A 5,732-nucleotide genomic window follows, 5' to 3' on the forward strand; every position below is an offset into this window, starting at 1 on the left:
ACCTCGTGCTCAGCAGCCCAACACCATAGCCACTGAGCAACCACGGCGGGTCACATTGTTTTTCCGTTAAAAAGAGGGATTATAGGCAAAATTTCTTATCCGTGTTCTTGTTCTTTATTTAATTTCTTTCTACGGCGAAGCTCCATATGGCAAGGTTTCGGGAAAAATTGCGCCCTTCTATGGGGCCCCTGTAGATTGAGACTTTCTCCCCATACGTGGGCCGAACCCAAGCTAGTCCAATACCGGGCCGTCCCACGGCGGAGGTGAAACAGGCTTTAAGCACTCTGCGAACATGCAAAAATAAGTTTAATAATTTAGATTGAAATGCCACCCGTATCAGATATTAACCTGATAAGAACAAATACTACAATTTGACCCGCGTCGGCCATGTCTACGTTCGCACTGCCCTCTGTTAGCCGGTTTTCCAAGCGCTTGCGCATCTCCTTTCCTTTCCTTCCGCTCTCCCGTGGTGGCAGTCCCCTAGCGTGCTTGCCGCCAGGACCGTGAGGCGGAAAAAAATACTAACCGTCCGTGGGGCCCCCATCCCGCAAACTTCGGGCGTTTCACCTGAGCAACGGCCATGTTTCAGAGGGAGTTCGTGGGGAGCCAATTACGTGTGGCTTGTGTTGTGGGTGGCCGCTTGTGGTTTTCGAGTGACTTCACAACCATTTCTGCACTGTGCAACGTTTACCAACGCACGATCGTCTTGGCTACGGGGAAACAGTGTGTGCCCTCGCAGTGGGGCGAGGTGCGTGTGTCTTTTGCGAGCCGGAATTCGTTAGTAAAAGGTGTGGTGCCACGTGTTACAACGCTACACAGGCATGTACACCCTCAGTGCCTCATAATCTTTCGATGCTGATCATCGTGGAAGAGGGACTAGCCGCGCCTCGGCTTCCGCTTATGTGAATACGGCGTTTGACGCACGGCAATGGGCAGTTCACAATTAAGGGGCCCACATACACAGCTTCACTGGTTGTCCATCTTCACAGAGTGGAATGGCACTGATTTTTAAAGAAATAAGAATACATGAGCGCCCAGCCTGCGAGCAACCAACCAGCGGGCTCCGTGGTTGTTTCAACAGCATCCCAACATATATGGGTGTCTCTTATCAGACCACTGTGGCAGCAGAAGCGGCACTAACACTTTTTTTCTAGGAAGATATGGTCGCTTTGCTTACACACCGTCAGACAACGCGGCATTCTGTAAAAGAATTTTTAAACAATGGGAGCGATAGGTTTACGCCACAGCTTAGCTCTCCGAGAAAGGGCGGAAGCTCGATAATAGCCGCATGTCCTGCGTTATTTCTTTCCCAATTGTTACACTAGGGTATAAATGCAGATGCTTTTGGGTATGTGTGCTTGCCTCGTTAGGAGGGTCAACAAAAAGGCTTCGTGTTGTTCTGTCGCCAATTCTTCTGTTTTTATTGCTGCTGCTGCCGTCGCTGTCTTGCCATCTGCGTCGGGAGATGGTTCAGAGCGTGCATATGCATGGAGGGAGTGTGGCAGCGAGCAAAGGCGACGCAAGAGAATTGTTTGAACTTTTCCTTCGCGTCGCATATACACAATGCCCTCTAGAGCTTTCTGGGCGCCGATACAATACCCTCTTGATAGTTGTATTATCCGCAAAAGCATTGCAGAAGCCGCAGCACTTATGTTTCTACTAATGAGCAAAAGTTCCGAGGGGAGGTAGATAGGATGGTAGAGAGAAGATAGAGAGAGGAGGCAGAGAATAAGCGTGGAACCGACGCAGTCATGAAACTAGTGAATGACTGTCTTGCCACTTTTCGCTCCCACTTCCCATTCATAGGGCAAGAGGTGCGGGTTGGCGGAGGGAAAAGACGACGAGAGAAGGCGAGGAAAAAAGCACTGCTAAACACGAGATTGGCTGCACACAGACTGGATAAATATAAGTTCAAGATATGGTGCGGTACGTTTTTGGTGTTTCTGCAGAATAAACAGCCTACAAATTTTGAAATGGAAAAAGAATTAGCTGCTTGGAGATGCAATGCCGTATTAAAGCAGCGTAGCATCTGGACAACACTGCTGAACCGCCCACACGTCAAATCAATACGTCTGTGTCTACCGCAGTGGGTATGCAGCTATGGCATTGTTCGAAGTCACGGGCTCTGTCCCAATCACGGCAGCCGCATTTCGACGGCGTCGAATCAGAAGAACACTCGTGGTTCTTAGATGTAGGTGCACGCTAAAGAACCTCAGCGGTTCTACATTAATCTGGAGTCCGCCACCACGGTGGGCCTCACAATCGGATTGCGGCTTAGGCACGTGCAGCCCCATAATTCAATTAAATTTAACACTTCTCCCACGATGCGATGTGCCGTGTCAGTCGCTGACAGTGCTAACCTTCTCGGAAGTCATGAGCAATGGGTAACAAAAACGCCTGAAGAAAACAGGTCCCTCTGTGTGTTCTGTATACTACGCAACCATGCAGCAGTGGTGCGCATAAGGTAATATTTAACATCAACTCAACATTCTCATGTTGGGCTAAACGCTGAAAAAATTAAAAATTTGCTGTCAACATCACGGCTAATTATCGTCTATTAGAGCAAACAGCATAGAAAGCTTTCTTTATATCGATTCCCGCAGTGCGTGGGATACGCGCTTTTTTTCGTTCCCACAGCACCAACGAGGCAACAGGGCGGCGGGCGCCCAAGTGATTCAGCTCGCTCGACGTACACTCGGCCTCCACAGTCCACCGCCTGCTGGCGGGGCAATCTCGGATTGCCTGAAAAAAATGACCTAATGTAAGTTCTCCAACGCTATATTTCACTTCAAGTGGCGGCTATGAAATAGACGCGCTTTGCGGCAGCTAAACTCTTCAAAGACTAGACCTCTAAATATCCAGAAAAAATGTTTATTTTGTAACTAAATGTGCAAAACATGTCAAAAAGCGTAATCAATAAAAAGAAGAAAATTGCGTAAGCTTTTTCAGCATTAAGGGGACAAGTCCAGGCAGGAAACTAGAAGTGGGCTTCACCACAAGCCCCCGAAGGCTTCGGTTTCAATTTCTATAGACAGCTCTCATCATATGAAAACCAAACGTGTACATTTCATTTGTTTTGCATCGCATGTATGACACCAGTGCAGCTGGATATCCGGCCTCGGCCTGTCTCCTGGGATCTTGTTGTTGTTGTTGTTACCTCAAAACATGGCTCGTATGCAAGAGGGGTATTGGCCACAATAAACGAAAGGAACTCCCAATGAAACGAACACCCAACAACATACCAAAAGGCTTAAAGGCGAAGATTTAAAGCGAATCATTTGCCAATTATCTGATAATACTGATTTTGTGAGCACGTATACAAAAAAAAAAGAAGTTAGAGTGAGAAACTAAGGAAAAGTAATAACAATAAAACAAAATGTCCCAAGGTCGGTACCCTGGCAGCGCTGCTTTCGAATGCTTCAATGAACTTATGCAGAGAACTAATCATCGAGCCATGGCTTATGCCTAGTTGATAGGCACCAAAAGACAATATGCTCAAGGTTGTGAAAGCTAAACCTAATTTTCTAGTTTGAAAAATGAGGAACATTGTGCATAACCCTCAATTAGGGTTATGCAAGGCCAATGCCTAAGGGAGAACGGCTATTGGAGGCAGTCACTATGTGCTCGCTAGAGCTGGTGACCGACCCCCGCTATCCAACTCGACTAGGCACGTCGGTGGCGCGGGACACGACGCCCGACCTGACCTTCGTCAAGAACGTGCGAGGGGCCGAGTGGCGCAACCTGCACGAGAACCTCGGCAGCGACCATTGCATACTGGCAGTGACGATCCCCGTCAAGGCGGCACCACCGAGAGAATTTAAGGTCACCGACTGGGACGCCTTCCGCAAAATAAGGAAGGAAGACAAAAGCGAATATGCGGACCTAGACAGCCTTTTTAGAAGGCTCAAAGAGGACGTTGGCACCGGAACGAGGGTTGTCCAAACTGAACTGAACGTGGAAAGGATGGACGCGAGATTGGCACACCTATTAGAGGCAAAGAATTCTATCACGGCCAGGTGGAAAACGCAAAGACTAAATCGCAGACTGCGAAAGAAAGTAGCGGCACTAAACCGGGAAATCGAAGCGCACTCGATCGAGCTTTCCAAGCAACAGTGGAACGAGGTGTGCGCGTCGGTAGACGGACAAATGAGAACCGGGCGCAAATGGAACCTCCTAAAGAAACTGTTAGACGACAAGCAATCCAAAGGCAATCAGAGATTGGCAATTGATAGGATTTTACACAAACAAAAGGAGCAGGGCAAAACGGAGAGCGAGTTCCTAAAGGAGCTGGCCGAGACGTATCTACCACTGGGCCCGTCAGGCGATGGCGACTATCCACAATACGCCGGCACAGAGGTCGAAGAACTCGACGCGCCCTTCACGGAATCGGAAATTTGGGATGCCTTACAAGGCCTCAACGGACGCTCCGCGACGGGCCCTGATGGGGTCTCGAATAAACTGTTAAGAAACCTAGACGGAAAGTCGGTCGACAAGCTCACCGAAGAAATAAACAGAGCGTGGGAAACGGGACAAGTACCAGAGGCCTGGAAAGAGGCTTCGGTCATACTAATACCGAAACCCGGTAAACCACTTGCGGCGGAGAACATGCGGCCAATATCGCTGACCTCGTGCGTAGGCAAGACGGCGGAACATGCCATACATAACCGAGTATCGCGGTACATAGAGAGAGAGGGCCTCTTCCCACATAACATGGTGGGCTTCAGACCGGGCCTCTCCACACAGGACGTAATGTTACAACTCAAAAAGCACATAATCGACGGCATAACCAGAGACACCAGGGGCATACTGGCCCTGGACCTAACGAAAGCGTTCGACACGGTGAAACACAGATTTCTAATGGAAACGATCTCGGTGATGGGGCTCGGCCGGAAATTCCACTCTTACATAGGCTCCTTCCACAGAGACAGGAAAGCCACGATCAAAATAGGATAGGCCACGTCCGATTGTTACACGCTGGGCGCGAAGGGCACCCCACAAGGGGCGGTGCTCTCCCCGCTATTATTCAATCTAGCATTGCAAGGGCTCTCGGACCGGCTGACGAGAGTGACCAACGTCAATCACAGGTGGCAATAGCCATGGCAATGAGGGACCCCGAACGTCCATACGTATACACAGATTCGCGATCGGCGGCCAGAGCATTCGCCTCGGGCTCGATATCGCGGAAAGCAGCGGCCGTCCTCGGCAGTGAGGGAGCCGCGGGTCATCACATCCTCAAATGGTTTCCAGCCCACATGGGGGCCGACGTGCACCCCGACTTTCCCAACGCCAACGAGCTGGCACACGGACGCGCGCGAGGACTCACGCACCGCGGCGATCGTGGCGAGCGAAGTGGCGAGGAGGGAGGGGAGCACCGAGACCCGCTGCTCACCTTCAACGAACTAACAACACATTATCAGCTGTCGAGGAGGACCTTCCCGCTCCCCCACGCTAAACTTACTAGACCACAGTCATCTATATTCAGAATGCTGCAAACAAGGTCGTTCCCCTCGAGAGGCAGAATGAGCCTTTATTCACCGGACGTAGAGCCGCAATGTCCGGATTGCGGCGAATCGTACTGCTCGCTATCGCACATGCTTTGGCAATGCTCCGCGTTAAGCGGCACCGTGTTCAGCAAAGAAGAAGACTGGATGGACGCCCTGCGAAGCGACGACCACCAGACCCAGCTTCGGGCCGTCCAGAGGGCTCACGAAAGGGCGGAGGCTCACGGGCTT

The 5,732-nt window shown here is 50.5% G+C and overlaps 1 pseudogene; it reads right to left on the minus strand.

The window, feature by feature from the left end:
• Positions 1-210: 210 nt before the first annotated feature.
• On the minus strand, positions 211-389 carry LOC126530154 (U2 spliceosomal RNA; annotated as a pseudogene).
• Between the last annotated feature and the right edge of the window lie 5,343 nt (positions 390-5,732).

The sequence above is a fragment of the Dermacentor andersoni genome, chromosome 5, assembly GCF_023375885.2.
Source record: "Dermacentor andersoni chromosome 5, qqDerAnde1_hic_scaffold, whole genome shotgun sequence".
Lineage (NCBI taxonomy): Eukaryota > Metazoa > Arthropoda > Arachnida > Ixodida > Ixodidae > Dermacentor > Dermacentor andersoni.